Source organism: Danio rerio, chromosome 4 (genome assembly GCF_049306965.1).
Source record: "Danio rerio strain Tuebingen ecotype United States chromosome 4, GRCz12tu, whole genome shotgun sequence".
Classification (NCBI taxonomy): domain Eukaryota; kingdom Metazoa; phylum Chordata; class Actinopteri; order Cypriniformes; family Danionidae; genus Danio; species Danio rerio.
Window position 1 is genome coordinate 22222729 of NC_133179.1, and position 24667 is coordinate 22247395.

General features: G+C 34.6%; 1 long non-coding RNA gene across 8 annotated transcripts in view; it reads right to left on the reverse strand.

Moving 5' to 3' along the window:
- The window catches only part of LOC137491398 (uncharacterized), a 57335-nt gene extending 33381 nt beyond the window's left edge, over positions 1 to 23954 (reverse strand). Inside the window, exons 1-8 of one of the 8 annotated variants that reach the window (XR_012402094.1) lie at positions 23567 to 23948; positions 23165 to 23355; positions 23059 to 23078; positions 22795 to 22961; positions 18676 to 18812; positions 9858 to 9917; positions 9643 to 9705; positions 4417 to 4628 (exon numbers count right to left, since the gene is read on the reverse strand). This is a non-coding gene — a long non-coding RNA (uncharacterized lncRNA). Of the gene's footprint in view, positions 1 to 4416; positions 4629 to 9642; positions 9706 to 9857; positions 10103 to 18671; positions 18813 to 22794; positions 22962 to 23058; positions 23079 to 23164; positions 23356 to 23566 lie in introns of all 8 variants that reach the window. The other 7 variants (XR_012402091.1, XR_012402095.1, XR_012402093.1 and 4 more) reach the window with 7 other exon arrangements.
- Positions 23955 to 24667: the final 713 nt, after the last annotated feature.

Consider the following 24667-nt stretch of genomic DNA (forward strand, 5'->3'; position numbering starts at 1 on the left):
TCTGAGCTCAGTCCAAAGCTGCAAATGAGCCAGAACCACAGTTTGAGTCACTCTGAGAAACATGGACTATTGAGCAGAGCACTTAAAGGAGCAGTACAAATTTAGAAATTTTAAATAAGTACATATCCCATTTACATTCGAGAGCCATTGAACAGGTTTTTAAAGGGATAGTTCACCCCAAAATAATTGTTTTTCTCTATTTAACCCCTTAAGTAGTTCCAAACCTTTCTTCTATGGAACACTAAAGAAGATATTTTGAAGAATGTTGAAAGCCTCCATACAGGCTTCTTATTTTGTGCCTAACAGAAGAATGAAACTAATAAAGGTTTGAAACTAGTAAAGGGTGAGTAAATGATGCCAGAATTCAATTTTTATGGTGATCTAAACACTGTTGATTGGCCATTGTGTTCACATGCTAAACAGAAAAGACAGTGATTGGCTCTGAAGGTAATTGCTTCACCCCTCTCCAATTGTAAACCCAGACTGCAGGCCAGTCCATTTTTAAAAACCCGCTTGTGTTGTTGATAATAGCCTAGTGGTTAAATGAGCTGACATATGGAATCTTGGTGCTCACAGCAACCCGAGTTCGATTCCCGAGTCGAGGTCATATCCCTTCTCTGCTCCCACTGCTTTTCTGTCTGTCCTCCTCTATCCTATCCCAATAAAAGTAATAAAATAAAAAAATTCTAAATAAAAACACACTTGTGAAATTCCCTTGTTCCCTTGAGAGAGTCCCCGCTGATTTTAAAATGTGTTCTACTCCAGGTTAACAACAGAAGTTTACATGGACATACCGTCAGATTCAGCTTCATATTTTCACTCCAGCACCTATATGCCCAAGAATGCAATGTGATTATGACATGACATCAGCGTAGTTCCCAACTTATCAAGCGTCTAAGGCAGGGGTGGCCAATCCTGTTCCTGGAGCTCTATCTTCCTGCAGATTTCAATTGCAACCCATATTAAACACACCTGCTTGTAATTATCAAGTGCTGTTCAGGTCCTGATTAATTGGTTCAGGTGTGTTTGATCAGGGTTGGAGCTAAACTCTGCAGGAAGGTAGATCTCCAGGAACATAGTTGAGCCCCCCGATTTAGGGCATTCCATTTAAACCCATTCAGATGTTCTGTCAGTAGCGGACACTTGTGTAACTTAATCAATAACGTACAGAGTGAACAAGAAGGAGGGATTTTAGTGAGTGAAGGGCATGAAAAATTAAAATACAGTCACAGATACAGTTGAAGTCAGAATTATTAGCCCCCTTCGAATTTTTTTCTTCTTTTTAAAATATTTTCCAAATGATGTTTAACAGAGCAAGGAAATTTTCACAGTATTTCTGATTATATTTTTTCTTCTGGAGAAAATCTTACTTGTTTCATTTCGGCTAGAATAAAAGCAGTTTTTAATTTTTTAAACACCATTTTAGGGACAAAATTATTGGCCCCTGTAAGCTATATTTTTTCTCGATAATCTACAGAACAAACCACTGTTATACAATAATTTGCCTATTTACCTTAACCTGCCTAGTTAATCTAATTAACCCAGTTAAGCCTTTAAATGTCACTTTAAGCTGTAAAGAAGTGTCTTGAAAAATATATAGTAAAATATTATTTACAGTCATCGTGGTAAAGATAAAATAAATCCGTTATTAGAAATGAGTTATTAAAACTATTATGTTTAGAAATGTGTTGAAAAAAAATCTTCTCTCCATTAAACAGAAATCGGGGAAAAAATAAATAAGATGTCTAATAATTCAGGGGGGCTAATAATTCTGACTGCAACTGTATCTGCATTCGTGCTTGATGAACAGCAGTAAAGAGTGGTAAAATGTTGACCTTCAGAGCGAATCACAGGCTTATCTGTTGAGGAATTGAACATAACAGCCAATCAGCATTGTTTAAAAATGTGCTCAACAGCACACAAAGGTTAGCAGGAAATAGACATTCTTAAAATATCAGTATCGACTGGTAAAAAAGATGATACTTTTGAAAACCCTAATTTACACTTTAAAGGTTTTACTTTAGAGTTAAACGTTTTTGAGAATGATACAGTTTCTGAACTAGAAAGTGCAATTGTGTGAAAAGCTGACACTATGCGTATGCATTTTACATATTTAGTCTATAGGCATATGTGAATACTTGACCTACACAATATCAACAATCGCCACCTTCTGGTTTGCCACATATACCACTGTTTCAGTGAAATTGTGTTAATGGGGATTGTTTTAACAACACTGCTGTCTGCATTCAAATCTTTTCCATTTGTACATGGTTTTGATCCTTAGTTACCCTCAATTCAAAACCTATATTATTATACCTATATTCCACAGCCATATAACCCTGCAGCCCAAGTCCGGTAACTCACTGCTAAGCAGGGCTGAGCCTGGTTAGTGCCTGGATGGGAGACCACATAGGAAAACTAGGTCGCTCAACCTGAGGTCTGCGTGAGTCATAATGCCCCAGTATAGTGAAGGGGACACCATACTGTCAGTGAGCGCCGTCTTTCAGATGAGACATTAAACGAGGTCCTGACTCTTTGAGGTTATTAAAAATCCCATGGCACGTTTCATAAAGAGTAGGAGTTTGCCCTGGCTAAATTCCCTCCATTGAACCTTACGCATGGCCTCCCAACCATCCCCATCCACCGAAATGGCTCTGTCAATGTCTTTCCACTCCATCAATAGCTATTTTGTGGTGAGCGCACTGGTGCCATTGCATCATCCAAGTGTGTGTGTGTGTGTGTGTGTGTGTGTGTGTATATATATATATATATATATATATATATATATATATATATATATATATATATATATATATATATATATATATATATATATATATATATGTCAACCTGGGCCAAGTCATATCTCTCTTGTCCCAGAAACCTCAGTCCCAAATGAGAGGGTTTTTTTTCTTTTGCAGGGGACATTGTAAATGCCCAGAGATACCAGCTTTTACCAGATTATATTTATATGATGATTTTCCTTTAAACCCATCTCTATCTAAGTGAGTGAGTGATTAAATGTTAAATGTGATGAGTTTTCAACAATACTAAATTGAAACTTAATTTTTTTACATGGTTTAATATTTTTTTGTTATTAAAATTGAAGTTCCTGTTTCAAAGCTTACAGATAGATGGCTAATTTGTATGTCATTGAAACTTTTGGCACTTTTTTGGAGTATTTTCATAAGTTTTGTTTTTTCCTGTAAATGATTCAATAAATACCGTACCGTGACATTCATACCGAGGTATTACCGTACCGTGAAATTCTGATACCGTTACATCCCTAATATATATATATATATATATATATATATATATAAATATATATATATATATTTTTTTTTTTTTTCTTGTTTTTTTTTGTTTTGTTTTTTGTTATTTAATTAGATTTTATTAAAAAAATGTTAACTCACTCAAAGTAAAGGTCTGTGTAAACCAGGACGCTTTTTTTCGCACGTTTTTGGTGGAGGTTTAAGGCCTTGTGACTAAACAAAGGTTTAGTCAATGTGATCGTGCACACCAACGTGCAAAACTGCAGGTGCAAAAGCGTCATTTTTAAAGAAATGCCTAATGCTCGTTTGTTTGTATTGACATACCACGTCAAAACCTTCTTCACCAATCAGATTGGCTCTTTTGTTCACGTCCACGGAGCTGCTGAAGTTACAGTAAACAGCACTTGGAGGCGCTCAAGCACAAAACTGTCAATGCGAGCGCACATTGAAGAAGAGGCCCAGAGGCGATATGAACGCTGGTAAACTATAATAATTTCTTCATTGCTAGAGCTGGAGCTGCTACTTGAACCATTCATGCTTGTTCGAATCGCCAGTAACTTTAACAACAAGCATGTCAACTTTCTGTCTTCTTCTTCTGTGTTACAAGCGGGTGTCAGAAGCTTGAAGTTGTGTAGCGGCATCTAACATCAAGGAGTGATTTTGCATATACGCCGGTGAAAATCGCTTGGGGTTTGAATTCAGAAAAACATCTCGAAAAATGCTGTACAAGCCTTAACTTAGACCATTTTGCAAGTTTATTAGGTAAAGTGCTGCAAACGTCAAGAAACATTGTGAGAAAATGATCAAGAAATACAAATGACATTTTCTTCTCAATTCTTAAATCCGCCCTATTGTTTACCTTTAAAGGCTTTTTATTAAAGTTTAGTTGTGATTTACTTGAAATCTTATTATTATTTTCAAATCTGGCCTTAGTTCAACTAACTACCTCAAAAATGCATTCATAGGATTTAAAATCCCACCAAGGGTAAAGATTATCATTGAATTGCTGCTTAAAGTTTGATCTGTTCATCCCACAGAACTACTGAATGGCTTATGTGGAATATAGAGCAGGAGTCAAATGGACCTTTTTGGATCAGCATTATTACAAGAAGTCATTGCTTAACTGTGTGTGGTAACGCACCTCTTCTCCTGGAAGTCATCATATCATAAGCTTCTCTGATGAGATGATGAGATTCTCAAAGCTTACTGGGCCTCTCCTCCTCCTCAGAGAGAGAGAGCGAGAACGAGACAGGGAAAAAAGACAGTCGACATCATCCATCCTGGCCTTTTAAGGAGAGCTCCTGCTGAGTCTATGAGGAGCTGGCCCACTTTCACACAGCATCTCCATAATTACTGAAAAAGAGATATGCTGCATAAAACACACATCTGACAGTGAGATTTAAATGGATCAAATAAAAGACAATCGTTAAGATGATTCATTTAAAGAAAGATTTCTATCAGCTTGATGATTTTAATCAAATTTCTTCCACCATTGTTCTCTTTTTCTGTTTCATGAAATAAAATAAATAATACAAGTTTAGAAGAATATTGTTTGAAAACATAAATATTTTAATTGTGTCATCATCTAAAAACATTTAAAATCACTGCCTACAGTATTTATTTAATATAGAATTATTATAATATAACAAATATAATAAATTATAGCAACACAGTTGCTCAGTGGTTTGTACTGTCGCCAAGAAGGTAACTGGTTCAAGTCCCGGCTGGGTCAATAGGCATTTCTGTGTGGAGTTTTCATGTTCTCCGCGTGTTTGCGTGGGTTTCCTTCTGGTGCTCCGGTTCCCCCCACAGTCCAAAGACATGCGCTAAGTGAATCGAATAAACTAAATTGGCCTTAGTGTATGTGTGTGTGAATGAGTGTGTCTGAATATTTCTTAGTACTGGGTTGCAGCTGGAAGCAGAGGCCATCTGGCAGACCGGGCAGTTTCCCGCTGGGCTGACGTACTTTTTGGGCGGGGCTAATCATCTTCTTATTATCGGCCCCTGAAACGCTTAGCAGCCTGTTGTTTTTTCTGCCTAATTAATTGACGATGCTATGATCTGTGACGCTCTGAAAGTAAGACACTTTTTGTTTCAGATAGACCGGCCCATGTGACATAATCTGCAGCCCATTGGTTCTTTTCTTTATTGACATTGAATTGACCCATCTCCCTGCATTCGCGTGGGTTTCCTCCGGGTGCTCCGGTTTCCCCCACAGTACAAAGACATGCGGTACAGGTGAATTGGGTCGGCTAAATTGTCCGTAGTGTATGAGTGTGTGTGTGTGTGTGTTTGTGTGTGTGTGTGAATGTTTCCCAGAGATGAGTTGCGGCTGGAAGGGCATCCTCTGCGTAAAAATTTGCTGGATAAGTTGGTGGTTCATTCCGCTGTGGCGACCCCAGATTAATAAAGAGACTAAGCCGACAAGAAAAGGAATGAATGAATGAATGAATTGACCCAATCACAAACACCCAACTTGGAATCAATGTGAGCGTGCAACATCAGTGTGTATTTGTCAAAATAGTTGAGAGTCACGTCTGTTAGATCACACGCGCACGTATGGAGAGCAGAAGCAACACGCATCTAGTCATCTGTCTATAAAAATTTTTAAATTTTTTCTTTTCATCTGCACCAAGGCCCGCGGCAACTTCCTCCTATGCTGTTTCCTTAAAATGCAACTCTTTATTTTCCAAATTATATAGATCCTAAAGAACTGTATGCTTCTCAAGCTGTATGAGTGTCATCCATGTTTTAAGATGCACTCGGTCAGACGACAACCGCCTGTGATTTTTATGACATTTTGTTTTTGATCGTCAGCATGATGTATATGTTTATACAATAGGGTTATGATGAAATGATTTATCATTGTCTGATAAAGGGCCGGGTGGCTCGAAACGTTACATGCCCTGTGTCGGCCTTTTTAATTTAATAAATTTGTATTTTTGGAGGCTTGGTGTTGCCGCCTTTGATTGTACTTTTTGCGGTTTTGGCTGAGCACCCAATTTAGAGAGACGTGCATGCTTTTGTACAGTTTTTTTATGATGAAATGATATTCATACATGACAAAACTAGTGTGCAACTTAAGCAAAACTAATACAATTTTTTTACATTTGGTTTTCTAGTTTGGGCCCAAACAAATATGTTGCATTTTTTTTATTCATTTGATTGACCATATAAAATAAAGCTATGTTTGATGTTTCATTGTTGAGTTAAACATTTTTAAGGCATCCATATGCTGAAAACATAAAACATATGCTGGATAAGTTCTGCTGTGGCGACCCCTGATAAATAAAGGGACTAAGCCGAAGGGAAATGAATGAATAAATACTACATGATTTAATATATATAATTTTGGGGTGTGCAAAATGTTGAAGAGAATCTCTTTTCCCTTTCTGTCTAGCCTTCAGTCCTTTACAAATAAACCTAGGCAAATTGCACAAACATACATCTCCAACACAATATCAGCAACTTTACAATTCAGTCAATCACGGAACTTTACAATTTAGTGGCTAATTTGTATGAATTTAGAGATCTTTTTTTTTTTTTTAGTATGATTTGCTCATCCCACAATGCAGGTTAGGTTTAGAGGTGGGGTTTGGGAGGAAAGCACCTTTTCTAAATCATACATTTTCTTACAAATCAAACTGTATGTACTTTTATGAATTAGCCACTTTTCTGACAATACCTGTTTTGGTAAGCTCTGGTTTCAAAATGTATTTAAAATACAGCAATCAACCTTTTTTGCTACTCTTTCAGTTCTTTATTCATTCAATTTAGCAAACTTCACACAGAAAGACCTGCTGGTCCAGCCGGGACCTAAACCAAAAAACTTCTTATGGTAAGCAACTGTGCTGACCACTTAGCCACCATACTATCTGCATTAATTTATTCATTCATTATATTTTATGACCAGTCTAGAAGAAAAATAAGTGGATAACTAACTTTTCAATACTAGTTCAAGCTGTTTATGCAACCAGCCTCTGGTCTCACAATGAGTTCCCCCATATGCTTAACAGTGGGTTGGTTATTGTGTATTCCGAGAGGGTCACATGAATCATAATATTTCCACAGGCCACTGTACTGCTGCCCATCAGATAAAAAGACCAGAAATGAGTCAACTGGGAGACCAGGTGAAGTAACACTAAGGCCAATTTTCCCATCATGCTCTTTAAAGGTGAATTTTGAGTAACTAGTCTCAGTTTTAAAAAGCAATATAAGAGAGCTGGTCATCTCACTGGACTATTGAATAACGTGGTAGGATACTTTTGCATAGTGTAAGATTATTAAAACATTGTGATCATCATTTAACATTTGTTGTGGTTTTGGAAAAATAAATTAGAGAGAATATTATATTAGTTTCACATTACACTGTAAAAGTATCTGTTAATTAACAGTTTCCATGTTTTGTGACTCACATATGTTTTCTGTTTATTTATAAGTGTGATTTATAATTCATTTACAATTGCATTATGCAATGTTTATCTCTGCTCTGTCGACTTTTGAAAACTCTACAATTTACTAAAGTGACTTTTATTAACATTTTAGTAGTTTAAAATAATATAATCAGGGTTTCTGCAGGTTTCACAGAGTTAAATTTAAGACTTTTTAAGACCTTTTTAAGACCATTATAAATTACATTTTTGACTTATAAGCAATGTGTCAAATGGCCCAGATTTTTTATTAAAGATTTTTATTTGCCCCATCAAAAACAAAATTATAATTTAATACATTTAATAATACAATAATAAATGTAAAAGATATATATATATTATATATTAAACATAAAAAAATGAATATACATATATATATATATTAGATTACTAAATTAGATTTTATTTCTTAGCAAAATATTTTTAATATTGTGTAAAAACAAGCAAACTCTACTTGTATCCATACACTTTTTTTCAACATAAACTTTCTTTAAAATAAAAAAAAAGTTTTTAAAAACTATTATAATCTAAAAGTATAACAATCTTTCCAGGTGGGTGTCCTTAGCAGTAAATACATGAAGCACGTTTAAACAAATGTTATTGTAAGGGAAAAAATTGGACCATTATGATAAATAGAGTTAAAAATGACCTTTATATTATATAGTTTTATTGAGATGGATTGTTGGTGATTGTATGGGTTTTGGCCAGATTGGGTAGCTATACATGAATAAAAAAATTTAAAAAAGATTTAAGACCTACAACCCAACATTTCAGTAAATTTAGGACATTTTAAGGCCTAAAATTTGAATTTTGAGATTTAAGACATTTTAAGACTTTTTAAGACCCTGCAGAGACCCTGATAATGTATAATCACTTTATTTTATATATTTATCGCTTTACTATTAACTATTCAAATGCTCATAAGACACGTTTTCCAACTTTTCAAGCTTAAAAGTTGTTGGAAAAAAGATGAAGGTCCCATAATGCAATTAAAAAGGATAAATAATGTATGTAATATAGCCATACTTTGAAGCATTATCCTTTCTACGATGCTTATATATTTAGGCCTACATTTCAGTATTTCAACTGTATACTAAAGAACAAATACTTTACAGTTTCTATAACTGATCTGATCGGTATCTGTATCAACCAATACTTTTAGAATTCTTTTTATTGGATCGGATCGGTTTTAAAATAATGGAATCACTGCATTCCTAGTCTAAATGATTAACATTTTGTCAAATATAATGACAATTTATGTACAGTTGAAGTTATTAGCCCCCCTTTGAATTTTTCTTTCTTTTTTAAATATTTCCCAAATGATCTTTAACAGAGCAAGGAAATTTTCACAGTATGTCTTATAATATTTTTCTTCTGGAGAAAGTCTTATTTGTTTTATTTTATCTAGAATAAAAGCAGTTTTGAATTTTTGAAAAAAAAAAAAAAAACATTTTTTAAGATCAAAACTATTAGCCCGTTTAAGCTATATTTTTTTCGATAATCTACAGAACACGGCATTGTTATACAATAACTTGCCTAATTTCCCTAACCTGCCTAGTTAACCTAAATAACCTAGTTAGGCATTTAAATGTCATTTTAAGCTGTATAGAAGTGTCTTGAAAAATATCTAGTCAAATAGTATTTACTGTCATCATGGCAGAGATAAAATAAATCAGTTATTAGAAATGAGTTATAAAACTATTATGTGGGGGGCAAATAATTCTGACTTCAACTGTATGTAGCTGCATTTTAACAATACTTCTTATCTTTTATTATAATAAAGATGTTTTCAATCTTGGTTAGAAGATTCCAGTTGAACTCAGGTGCACTAAATGTGCTCGTTTGAAAGCACACTAAATGAGATATCAAGATTTTCTTGTATTTTCTGTGATGAACTTGCACTTAGTCATACAAGAATGTATGAAAAAATGTTTTACCTTTGCATCTATTTTTTGTCTGCGTATGATGGTGTTGTCATTACAAACACTGTTCATGCTGATCTGTGAAAGTGAAAATAAAAATGCATTACTCAAATACAATGATTTCGAAAACATTAAAAAAGCATTTTCAGCTCCCCAAATTCTGTTTTTGGGCAAATTAAAAGCCTTTTAAAATCCAAATGTTTTCATTTTTTTCTTGAAAACAGTGTCACCTTTACAACATGCAAATTCCTCCACAGTGGAACAAGATGAACCCAGTGTGTGGTGGACAGCTGCATCGGCATCCAGCGACGTGTCAAGTGCAAACATAAAATACCCAAATTAACAAAGGGGCTCTGTCTGGCTCATTCTGAGAATCCTGTCTGAGACTCAACACAAGCGCAAAGCAATATTTACTCCTGTGCCATGCAGGACCAGGATTATTTTAGGTTCGCTCTGATCCCTCCTCAAAAAAATCCTGAATCAAAAGAGATTGTTTGCTTTATATTTAGTTCTTGCAAAACTACAAAGCATCACATTAGATCACAAGCAGTAAATTTGCCACGGACATAATGGAACCAAATTTTAAATTACAAACTGAACAAACAGCTGTTCATTTCATTACTCCAATATAAGGTATCACTACTGATGAACAAATCAATATACAGTATATAAGTATTGACTTGATTGACAAGGATTCATCCATGTTTTAATTAGCATGCCATATATCTGAGTTTTAGTGGCCATTTATAGTACACTATTCAACTTTTTATGCTCTTTGATCATATATTTTGATGCATCCACTGCAAATATTTCTGAATCATGTACACTGCAAAATGGTGACATCATGTGCAGGTATATTATGCGTTCTGTCCAGCGCAAATACTTGACAACTACAGGTAAGCACAGGTGTGTGGTGTTTCTTCACATATTAACATTGCCATTCACTAGCCTAGCATGCAAAAAAACAATAATTTTTGTAGATCTGTGTGAACAAAAATCACATGTCTGCTGTGTGAGAAACCTGTCGACAACACAAAGGAATAACTTTTCCATTTTGAGTACTTCATTGTTGTGTAAATGTAATCTTAAAGTGAAAATGATAGACTTCTCTCTGTTGATGTATGCTGTGTTTCTGCAATCATTTAGTCCATTTAAAAGGTTCGTTCACATAAAAATGAAAATTTGGTTACTAATTACTCACCCTCAAGCCATTCCAATCCCCTGAGACATTTGTTTGTCTTCTGAACACAAATTAAGATATTTTAGATGAAATCTAAGAGCGCCAGAAAAGAAACCAAAGACATTCTCAAAACATTCCAGCAAATTTAGTGGTTAAACTGCAACCAAAGAATCTACAAATAAATGCTTTTGTGTGTAAAAACAACTTTGTATTCTGGACTTTGGCCCCATTTACACTAACACATTTTAAAACGTATAGTTTTGCTACAATTACGCCTTCCGTCTACACTACCCCAAAGTTTTTGAGTTTTTAAAAAAAACACTGAATGGGCTGTTTTCATTTTAAAACGCTGCTGCTCCATCTTAGTGTGGATGGGGAAAAATTGAGACATCTGAAAACGGACGCATGGCTGCAGACATTCGCCTAGCTGATTCAGACTTTTTCCTCAATATTAAGTAGCCTACACACAGTTCAGTCCTGCATCCTCTCCTTGTAAGTTCAGACTTTGCAAGTTTGATATGGAAAACAAACTCCAGAGGACATGTCGGGAAATCTTCAAAGGGAACAGTGTACTTTATAACCTCAATCACATCACCCTGGCTATGCTGTTTCTTTACAATAAAATGAAAACATGATATAAGAAACTGTCAATTTTCATTTTGATGTTAACTTAACAGACACCAAAAATGTTAAGGCATCGTGTAGCTACATATTCATATGACCATCTTCACTGAGTGCAACAAAACAGTGCCTATTTCTGCCTCCTTTCATTTTTAATAAAAATACGAAACATACCCTGTCTCTTTCACTGAGTATCAGTTTTAATAATCAATAATGGCCATTATAAAAGTATAACGTACAATAAGTTTATACAATATAGGAAATAAAGGCAAGCAATCATTCAAATGCGCAGAATCTGTGTTCGTGATTAGATAAATAATATTAACTTATTTTGCGCTCAGCCAACAGAGCAAGTAATGGATTCAAAAGACCAAAATGGAGGAATATGTTGTTAGATAGAGACCATATGAATTAAATATCACGTTGAACAAATATAGTGAGATTAAATTCAACAGTAGATCCTTGATTAACCCTCCGACATGCAAAGCCACACTTGGGGTTTTGTGCTCAAAGTACCCGCCAACTGCCTTCAGCTCATATGCGTGTATACACTTCAGCGCATGCCAGAGTGTGTGTGTGGACACGTGATTTGTGCTTTCAATGGTGTAGTTTGGTTAAGTTAGGTGTAGTTAGGTGAAACACCAATGTGAATGTGGATTGTTTTCATTCAAAATGCCGTTTTAAAACTAAAACCTATTAGAGTAAATGAGGCCAAGAATGTCTTGGCACTATTGCTTTCCATGAAGGATGAGGGAGCTCTCATGATTTTTATAAAACATCTTAATTTGTGTTCTGAAAATGAAAAAAAAAAAGGATTAGGAGTTTGGAACAGGAGGTTGAATAATTAATAACAGAATATTCATTTTGGGGTGAAACAACCCTTCAATTTCTCACAATCCCTCCACAATCAACAACAATGTCTGATTAATTTTGAGTGCAAATGGTCACATCCAATAAACAACAGTGAAACCCCATCATAAAGCAAAATACTAAAGCAGTCCTTCCATATCCAAATTGGATTATTGCCTCCACCATTTGTGTGACAATTCAAACAAAATATGTTAAAAATGTAGGTAAACTGGGCAACACAGTGGCTCTGTGGTTAGCACTGTCACAGCAAGAAGGTCGCTGGTTCAAGTGCCAGCTGGGCCTTCTCTGGGTGCTCCGGTTTCCCCCACAGTCCAAAGACATGCACTATAGTTGAATTGAATAAGCTAAATTGTTTTTATTTTCTACTATAACAAATTGACTTAAAGGGATAGCTCATCCAAATATGAAAATTCTGTCATCACCCCTCACTTAATATAAACCTGTTTGAGTTTCTTTCTTCTCTTGAACACATTTGACAATGTTTAAAATAGTATAAAATAGCATAGCATTTGTTTTTCCTACTATGGAAGTCAATAGATAGCAGTTTTCAGCTTTCTCCAAAAAACACCGTTTTTTTTATCAACAGAATAAGGAAACTCATAAAAGTTTGGAACTACTTGAGCATAAGTAAATAGGAAGTAAATTTTTAATTTTGAGTGAAATATTCCTTTAAGAATGCACTTTTCTGAGTTGGGCTCAGCTTGGCGAAAAACTAGAACCTACACTTAAAGACTCAACCATGCACATAACACTCTAGCGCTCAAATGTCCCTCAAAAAATGCCAAACCAGTTGCTGTGGAACTATAGATACAATTTCCAAGTGCTCTAAACAGATTACACCCCAGATGTCCATCTATTAACAGTTCATGCTTTTGAACTGTGTACCGAGTCAGTTAAGGTGACAGTCATCAGGAGATCTAGAGAGCCTGTTGCTATAACCATTACTTCTGCTGGCAGACAAACAGCGATTCACATTTATTCACACCATCTCTCCACCTTCTCTCTGGGATGTCGCTTTTCTGCTAAATAAGCGATGCCCGAACAGTGCTTCTCTGTTGCCATGCCAACACTGCGTACTGTATCCCTCACTAAAATGATCCCCCACCTCCGCACTTGGCAGACCTACGAACACACAGAGAAACTTCAATTACTTTTCCTCCCGCTGCAGAACCTATTACGGTCAAACCAGACGACATGGCAGGCCTAGAAAAACGGCTGGGGGAGCGTAAATCTGCACCCATCGTCTACTGCAGTGACAGCGAGGGGTCAACAGGTCGCCCCTTCAGGTGATGTGTTTCCATAGCGCTGCGCACACAGAGGAAAAGACCATATATGGCCAGTTCTTTATTTATAACATTCTCTTGCCTTTTACTAGGTGACCGTTTTCACTGCAGAGCCTGAAACTGGCGGACTGCGCAAGCTCACTTCGCTGTTTACGCTTCTGCAAATGTCTGCTTTTGGCCATGTATGAACTGGGTCAGATATATATATGATGATTGTGCAGAACGCAAGAGCTTGATGTGGGGAATAACGCAGCTTTAGAAGCAGTGTGAGCGAGTTCAATGAGACACGGTTCTGGGGTCTGGAGATTGTTCAGAGAGGTTGACAAGGATGGTTTTTTTCATCCAACCTCACTATTTTGCATTTAATTTAGAAAGGATACATACACTCAGCAATTAAATTTCTAGTGATGTCCTGACTAGATTTTTTTGCCCTCGAGTCCAAGTCGTTTGATTTTGAGTATCTCCCGATACCGAACCCCGATTAAATACAAATACATAAAAAAGCATAAAGCAGAGTGAAGAAACAGATCCAGGACGTTCATTTTTTTAAAATTTCATTCAGCTTAGTTTAACATTCAACATCTCTGTTAACAAACAGAGCACTTATGTGAGATAGTTCAAACAATCAAGTGATAAATAACCTCAATTCTTCACTTTTGGACTTCAGTGGAACAGTAAGTTTTAAAAAATTAATTAAAAAAAACATAGCATAACACAAGTTTACATATCTTACAGTTTGCTATAGCAATGTTGTCATCACCAACTTTATAACACCACCAGACCCCAGAAACACTCTCGCTTTCCGCTTCAAGCTGCTACCATGTTCTACTTTGCCGGCATTTATCCAATAGCGTCTCTGCAACAAAGTGATGTCATGTCGCACACATTGCTGTTTCTGTGTATCAGTCAAGAAAGAGGTCTAACTCTGTGCCACCCAATAGCTATTGATGTGTTATAAAATAATATATATATATATATATATATATATATATATATATATATATATATATATATATATATATATAATATATATATATATATATATATATATATATATATATATATATATATATATATATATATATATATATATATATATATGAGCAATTCCAGCGTTATGGATGTGACATTTGCAGTAAAAACTCAAAACATAAAGTCGCACAGAAAGTGTATGATAACATTATATTGAAACATTATATTTTGTTTATATTTTCCAGAACAACTGACCACAGAGTCAAGGGAACAGAAAAATATCAATCTTAAAACATGTTTTGTACTTTAAATGTGGAAAATAAACATGCGTTATGGATGGGACAAAAAAAAGCCTGCGGGTTTACAGTACACAACATACTTTGTAGAAATTCTGTGAATTTATCTGCACAACCCAAAAGAAACAATGATAATCAAAAGGATATAAGTTGGCTCTCTATAAAACAAAAAGGATTGGTTTTATTTTATTTAACATTTTCACATTTATGAGGTAAAAGTGTTGTTATGCGACATCTTTCTGTGATGGATGTGAAAGATGTGAAATTGCCACTTGTGTGACTTTGGTAAATCAAATAGAATAGTTTGAAAACATTGAAAGTTGCATTTTTGAGTATTTCTAAAGTACTGTAAAATACTTGCTTACACAAAAAAATCTAAAACGGTTCCCGTATTTTGGTAAAAACGTGATCGGATCTGGACATCCCTGGAAATTTCCCTCACTCACACTCAAGTGGTTTAAAACTTTAATAAATTTCTTTCTTTCGTTCAAAAACAAAACCCAAGATATTCTTGAGAATGTTGGAAAAAAAGCAGCCTTTGGCATCCATAGTAGGAACAAAAAAATAATATGGAAGTCAATGGCTGTTTTTTTTTCTAACATTGTTCAGTATTTTGGGGTGAACTGCCCCTTTAATTTGGAAAGTAGTACTATATGGCATAGTATTAATGAATCAGTTATACAAGTTTTAAACATTTTTTTGTGAAGTGACCCCACTAATTTGCACTCAGCAATTTGTTTTAAATACATACACATATAAATATGCAAATATAATATGATCAGGTTATGGTTTTGTATTAGAATTTATTATTATCATCATCAAATATTACACTTGCTAACTTTTTACAAACAAAATACATCACTAATACAATATTCTGTCAACAAATGTACTTCGTAGTTTGTTAGGAAACCTTTATTTTTATCTTTATACTATATATTTTCATTCTCTATAGCGTATGAGAAAATCTCATAAGGTAAACAAAACATTCTCATGTATTGGTGGTTAATTAAATTACATTTTTATGTTTTCATATGTAGAGAGATTGTGTTTGCAGATGAGATTAGAACTGACCTTGATGTTCACTTTTTCTTAATAGAAAACATTCATTCATTCATTTTCTTGTCGGCTTAGTCCCTTTATTAATCAAGGGTCGCCACAGCGGAATGAACCGCCAACTTATCCAGCAAGTTTTTACGCAGCGGATGCCCTTCCAGCCGCAACCCATCTCTGGGAAACATACACATACACATTCACACACACACAACGGACAATTTAGCCTACCCAATTCACCTGTACTGCATGTCTTTGGACTGTGGGGGAAACCGGAGCACCCGGAAGAAACCCACGCGAAGGCAGGAAGAACATGCAAACTCCACACAGAAACACCAACTGAGCCGAGGTTCGAACCAGCGACCTTCTTGCTGTGACGCGACAGCATACTAATCACATCACACATCACAACCACCACCGTGTTAAATAGTAGTTTGTCCAACCAGTTCTTATGAAAACGCTAGTAAGAGATGTGAGATACCTAGAGCTGTGGCAAAATAATTCTTTAAGAAATCTTCTGCATCGATTCTGAATTTTTACTATTCTCTCAATTATGGGCTTAGTTTTTAACAGCTGACAGCGCTCAAGGCTAGTTTTTAACAGCAGATGGTGCTCTACAATAGGTTTAAATAGAAAATACTGATTTAGGCTAGTTTTTAACAGCAGATGGCGCTCTAAGCTAGATTTTAACAGTTGACAGAACTCAAGGCTAGTTTTTAACCATGCTCTAAGCTAGTTTTTTAACAACTGAGGGTGTTTAATGCTACTTTGTAACAGCAAATGGTACTCTAAGCTTGATTTTAATAGCAGATGGTGATTTAGGCTAATTTTTAACAGCAGATGGCGCTCTAAGCAAGATTTTAACAGCTGACGGTGCTCAATGCTAATTTTTAACAGTAGATGGTGCTCTAATCTAGATTTTAATAGCAGATGGTGCGCAAGCCTAGTTTTTAACAGCACATGGTGCTCGTAAACTAGATTTTAACAGCTGGCTGAGCTCAAGGCAAGTTTTTTAACAGCAGATGGTGCTCTAAGCACATTTTTTATAGCAGATGGTGATTTAGGCTAGTTTGTAACAGCAGATGTTTAGCACTTCACTTGTCGCCACCTACTAGAATATCTATGTAACTGCAGAACCATTCACTAAAATTAATGATATTCTTATATTTTACATATTACTTGATGACCTGATCACATAAACAGCCATGATTATTATATTCCTGTCTAAGATAGGGAATTGAGTATATATATATATATATATATATATATATATATATATATATATATATATATATATATATATATATATATATATATATATATATATATATATATATATATATATATATATATATATATATATATATATTGCAGTATTCCACACAGTAATTTCTGCCGCATTCAGTAAAATTTGGCAGATATATTACTTTGGTCTGTCTGGCCATTGTCAGCTGCAAATCAGTTTGACTTGTGTCTTTACTAAGCAAGAGATGCAAATGAAGCCAAGGTCTGGCTAAAACACACACACCTCTTAAATATACAAATGAAAGCTGGATTTGAAATGCACTCAAGTTTGAAATCAATACCTAAGCCTAATGCTTTGCTTAGCCTTTCGAACACACACACACACACACACACACACACACACACACACGCACGCACACCCAAACTAGTAAACACAAGTGTTTGAGTTCAATCTACAAGATGACTGTTGCAATGATCTACAGCAGCTTTGATAAGACCTAGAGAAATGTTAGATATTGATAAAACACAGAGAGAAAGCAGAAAAGAAAACGACAAAAAGCAGATGAAACAACACAGAAAGGACCAGAGCATCCTAATCCACTTAAATAATTGTTTTTGTATGGTAAGATTAGTAAATGGTGTGGTAAGAGCAAACTGACACTGAGAAACAGCAAGAATAATTGTAAAAATTATAATAGTTGATAAATAATAACAAATAATTAAAAAAATGTTTCAGTAAATGTATAAGTTAGCACTTTTTTCACTTAGTTTGATTTTTTATTAATTTCTTTTCAGCTGCATGTACAGTTCCACATGTACAATGTTTTATAGTTGTGTGTAAATGTAAGTTGTGAATGTGTATAGATATTTATTTGTTGGCAACATAAGAGGATAATCATAAGAAAATTATATGGTACACTGCACAAAATGGCAAAAATTGAAGATGCAAAAATTGTAACATGCATATAATCATAGAACTTTGTTTTAGTTATGTCAGTCAGACTTTTAAATTAATTTATTTTATAATTTATTGCAAATTACAATTAAAAATGTATGATTTTTTTCTTTAATTACTACTTTAAAAATGAATTAAATTGATCAAAAATGAAAGCAAAGCTATTAACAATTTTCAAAATACTCTTTTTTCAAATAACACAGAACTTTTTATTCCTCTAAAAATGTTAATGATGGTTGCTGACAGGACTAAATGAAAGAAGTCTAAAATCGTTTTGATAAACTGTCTTATCTCCTAATATTGTCCTTGCTGAATAAAAAAACAACAACATTCAATGGGACCATTCATTTCAATAGCACAATGCTATGGCATGAGTTATGTTCTTAAAGAGATAGTTCACCCAAATACGAACATTTGTTGCTCATTTGCTCACCCTCCATCCTCATTCAAGATTTGACAGTACATTGAGGGTCATAAGCTGTGTCACACATAATAATTTTGTTTTGCCTGTATGTTTTTTTGACTCTCAGAGAGCATTTAATGACCATGTACTGCTGAAAAAAAAAACTTACCTACATTTAGATTCTGCATCAGGAATCTTACTGTAGTCATGTGGGTTGTCTTGAAATATTTGTGATGGCAAATGAAGCCACGTGCCCATCCAATTCCTTCCCATCTCTTTAAACACATCAGGTTTTTCTGTTAATGTCAGACTGAAAGAAAAGCACATGACAATTACTATAGAGCACAATTTTTCAAGCATCTTAACTGAATTTTTATTTAGTAACTAGCTCCAGAGATATATATTATGGTCCCTGATTTCTCTCTTCAAAAAATTACAGGAACTTGTAATATTATAACTTGACTACAACTTTTAAAGATTTAATAATATTGCTTGGATTTAGGTTTATTAGTCCAGCCAACAGTGGTCGTTCTAAATGTTAACTGAATCTGAAACTAGCATTTAAACAGATATTATTGTACATCTTTCTACCCAAGCTCAAACAAGATTATTAGTTAAACTTAAGACATTTTTGGTGTTCCAGCATGTTACTAACTGCCATTTTTTAAGAGTGTATTCGTGCTAATATATCTGGAAGATAGACCCTAGTTCTCATTCTAATTCTCTCCTTCAATGTTCTTGATCAAAATCCATCTCAACAGCTTGAAACTATGGGTCTACTCTTTGAATCCTGCGAAGAATGGGTGTTACTTCGTGAATCAATTTGAACAACGTTCTTCCTTGTTCTCCACCATTCCAAACTTTTCATTTGCTGGTCTCTCTGTCTATCTACTAAGAGATAATAGCATGGAATTTTCCCTCAAGTTAGTTTCAGTGTGTTTTTGTCCATGTACTTCCTCTGTCCCATGCGAACAGCAGCAGAGTTCTCATGTGTTCATCCAGGAAGCGCAGCAGTAGTTGTGAATTGTTTGCACTCAGTGGTTAAATCTGACCTTAGGTCAGCACTGCCTCCATCTGAAACTCATCAGCATTATGAAAACTAGATATACAGTCTCTATGCAGCTAACAACACAAACTAGCTCTTCTGTTCATCCATATTAAGTTGTGTGCCAGGCCATTAATGACTGTTATGATTTTGACTATCTTCATAGCTATGAATGGGTTCATGCACAGTTTCTGACAGCACAAGTTTATGCATATTTGTTCTTATGTTGCAGTAAATTTGGAAAAATGTCTCGTTATTTTTGTTCAATAGAAACAGAAAATCTAATTGAGCGTAAACCTAAACTGTTATGTAATATCTATTTCCCACTAAGTACAAACATATTTTTACATTCCACATATGTTAAAAAAATTGTCTGCATGTATATATACAACTGTTATTTATGACTGTTTATGACTGATGTGATTACATCTAACTACATTGCTAACCTATCCCTTACACCTTAACCCATACCACCAAGCCTTATATTAAGGCCACTAAATATAAAGTGGTAACTTCGGTGTTCAAATGCAAACTGTAAAATGTTGGGTTTGTACTGTAAATGCATATGTGTGTGTCTGTATGTGTGTGTTAGAACAGGGGTTCTCAAACTTCTCTGCCCACGACCCCCAAAATTACAATGCCAGTGATTCGTGACGCCCAATACCCTCTGAGGTGGTTCCAAATATATAAACCTTACGCGCCGGCGCACATATACCAATAGGCCGAAGTCTATTCATCATTTAATTTTGAAGAACGCCTCTCTGAGACCATCCTCCTTGTTCAGTTGTGGCCTGTATTTATGTTTAATTTACATGAGTGCCATAAACATGTCAGAAAGTTTAACCTGGTGCCTTAAACTCAATCTGCTGTGTCTTTAATATTACATAATCACCCCAGGGGTCGCAAAAAATGGAAAGGCTAATGGCTTTTTATTTGCATGTTGTTTTTTTTAATGTAACCTCTTTTGTAGGTAGGTTATGGATAAAATATGATAATTCTAGTAGTTTAATCAAATTAATTTGATTTTTGGAAATCCCTAGTCGACCCCCGATCATTGTCTCATGACCCCCCGGCGGGTACCGACCCCCATTGTGAGAACCACTGTATTAGAAGACTTGTATTTAGTTTATACTGAGGAATACTGCATTAGGTTTAGTGTACAACCCTACCCTATTAGTCAAATATTTATTTATTAACCCTTGTTCACTGTTCAAATCTACTACTCTTTTGTTTTGGTAAAACAAATCCTGTACACAACTACATTTTATATTTAAAATACATCATTTTATGTGTTTCACCAAATCAGTGACATCATGTATAAATTTGCCAATTAAAGAGTTAAAATCCTGTCATTTTTTAAGCAATTTAGTAATTTTGATCAGGACTGAGGTTGATTAACAGATTCATGCAAAAAAATAAAATAAAATCTCATGCATTTTTACAGCAGTTTAATTCAGTGGATGTTTTCATCCCTGACATAACAAAAGGGTAGGACATTTGCCCAGAGTGTATTGTTGAGTTTTTAAAAAGATTTAAAGCATGTTCACAAAATATGGTTCAAATAAGATTTGTCACCAAAAATCATTCTGCTAGCTGAAACCCAGAACAAATTATGACCAAATTAAGACTCAAAATCACCCCAGAGTGTGTGAAATAATCCCCAACATTACATAAGGGCTAATTATTATCATCATCATCATCATCATTATTTTATACCACTGGGACCTGATCCCCTTAAAATAAAACATTTTAATATTATTGACATAATTAGAACCACTGAATTATATTTTTTTTCTAGGTTTTCTTTTTAAAACATGGTGACACATTTTGTCAAGATCTTATGTGCACACTTCCTGCTTAATTAGTTAAGACTTCATTTCCTTTAAAGTGTTCTGTTATGCACAAATATAGTAAATCAATCACAGTATTAGATCATTTTTATTCTGATCATAGCAGATGTGGTCTATACACTGTAAAAGAAAAACACGATACGATAAAAAGTCATGATTTAATATGTTTTTATGTCACTTTAACTTTTTTTAGTAAGTTATCAGGTTTAAACTTCATTTCGTAAATTACACTAGTTGTAACTTGATGTTTTAAGTTAGTTTAATTGAAATTCAAGTTGAAATGACTTGTAAAGTTACAGTTTTTCTCAGTCGCTTTGGTGCATTTCTCACTACACTATTTACATTTGCACAACAGTTAATGCATTTCTCAAAACAATTAGTCATTTGTGCACATCCTAGTAGCAGTTTCTCATTCTTTTCATCAAATTGTGAATGCTTTTGGACAAGCATAAATTGCTTTCATACAACTCTCTGCTATTTATAACATTATCATTTGCTTCTGTCATGTCAGTCAAAATGAAGTAAACTTGTGAATGCTGAATAGTCATTCTATATAAAAGTAATAGTCCTCATTTCATTACTTGAGTCATTACATACAAAAATGGTGAACTAGTTGTCAAAATTTGTCAAACTAATTTTATAAAACAAATTTACATCTTTATTTTCCTGAAAATGTCTTTCAAATTAAACAATTTGATGAATGATATACAGACCTGTGTATGTTGTAGGCTCAGTTCCAATATGTACTGCACTATTGTGTACAGTTGTGCACAGCTCTACCTAAAGGGAGTTTATGTTTGTTGTAAATAAGGGTGTGTTTATTCTTTTGCACAATGCTGTGAGTAAATTAGGATTGCAAAGAGCAAACGCAGTAAAAATGTGAAAGATACATATTTAGTGTCTTGTACTCAGATAACTCACTCAATGCAGTGATCTCACTTTACTGTAGTTTTCAAATAGCTGTGCAAATAGTCTATAGTGCTGTCTTGAGCATTTTCAGGAAGTGTCACCAAAATCTGACTTTTTTTGCATTGAAAAAATGTACAGTGTAAACTGTCATAATGAAAACATGACTAAGCCATTTGACTATCTTGTTCATAAACAATGGTGTCAGGACTTTTCATTTTGACGATACTGACCATTTGATTGACATGAATACTTGCTTTTGAGGAATGAACTATCCATATTGAGCATGTAACGCGCTTTTGCAGGTTATCAGCTAGGTTTTGCAGTTTGCACTAATTGTTTTGAGAAATGCATTAACTGTTGTGCAAATGTAAATAGTGTAGTGAGAAATGCACCAAAGCGACTGAGAAAAACTGGAATATAATTGAACTTTAGAAATTAAGGAGAAACTGTTCTTTACACTGTAGATTTAAACATGTGCATTTCCTTACTCCATGTTCACAATCCCATTCCTCAGGACAAACAGCAGATTTCATCTCCATGAATCGGGCAGTAATGCAATGCTAGAATCCTCCTCAGCCAAAGCAGCAGGATGAACATTAGAGAAAAGACCTGAGAGCTGCTCTCTCCACCATCTGCATCCACTTGGTGATCATCACTGCCAGTAATGGATCAATACCAGCCATTTAGCATCAGTGAATCAGATCCGACTGAGCATCAGCAGCACTCTTACTTCATTAGCTTTTCTGTCTTACCTCAGCCAGAGTACGTGTGCCTGTCACAGATACAGAACAGATCAGCTGATGAATCACACGTAGGATGTAATGTGGGGATTAAAACCAACAAAACATGAATGCATACCTTTTTAAATCTGTATGTGATTACTGTGACGTTTCCTCCCTTGAGATTACACTGATGTTTTCCTTGTCTTTCTGGAAATTTCAGGTGTTATGTCATCATCTGACTGAAGGCGTCTCTGACTAACCTCAATTATTTTTGGGATACAACAGCGTAAAACTCTTCAACAAAGGCCTACACCGGTCTGGCTCCCTCTGGTGGATGTATTTACGCATTACTTATAATCTCATTAATGTAAGGCAGCACATTTACAAAACATATTATCAGCAAAATTTTAGTTTTACGACAGGCTGTTCAGATAATTACGCTACCTCAAATGTTTACCTCAAGTTAAACACTGCCAAAAATAATTGCTCTTTAAGGGTTCACCCCTAAATGAAAATTGGCTACGTATCATTCACTCACCCTCAAGTAGTTCTACTTTTTCTCTTGGACACAAAATACATTTTAGACATTGATATAGTACACAAAAAAAAACCAAGCATTACTGGTACTATAAAGCATTTAAACTGTTTCCCTGGGTTTACGACGGTAAGAAACCACCCATCAGCAGTGCTAATTAGCATCTTAGCTACCAACTTTTGCTCAAGAAACGTTTGTGTGCGTTTAGATCTGCTGTTTCCAAAATTCTTCAAAATATTCATTGTACTGGTTTAGATTTAGATTAAGTGGAGAAGCAATCAATGACTACTTATTTTCGTTATTATTTAACTTTTACTAAATGAATTGGATTATGGTACAGGAAAATCTCATTTTAATATCCAACTAAACTTTCTAATTCAAACACACCACCAAAATCGGACTACTGCCCTCTTGTATTAAAAAAAACCCATCCCACTTATTGTAAAGGGGTAGTTCATTCAAACAGTCATTTACTCTGCACTTGTTCCTTTTTCATCTATTGAACAAAAAAGATATATTGAATGGAAATACCATGGTACATTTTGACCTCATCAGTAGCTGCTTTTTATATCATTCTTCTGAATATTTTACTAGAAAAATCTGAACCAAACCAAAACTTTTTTCTAAAGGTTGTTGTATAAACCTCCAATTAATTATCTTAGTATATCCTAGCATTGTAAAAATCAAAATCACATCACAGCTATTAGCATACATTTGTTCTAGAATGTGATGTAATGTACTTTTATTGATTGCCATGTCAGCAATCAAGGCTATTTCTGTCTAGAAGAAATATTGTCTGCATTTAATCAAGTTTGCAGATTTTTCATATCTCTTCTTTCACAGCCAATGAGTCAAAAATGAGATATCCAATATTGTGGTCTACACCAAACTACCAAGTGTTATAATACAAAAGAACAGATGCTTAATCTATGCTTGTGCTTATTAAAATCAATATAACAAGAGGCTATACTAAATGTGTTTCAAATGATTCATTTCCTACTGAAAAAGGAGTAAACACCAGTGTTTTGAAGTATAGAGAGCATGTATAGATTTTTTAAATAACAACTGAGTGACTTGGGACTGCTCTGTGATCTTTACACACAC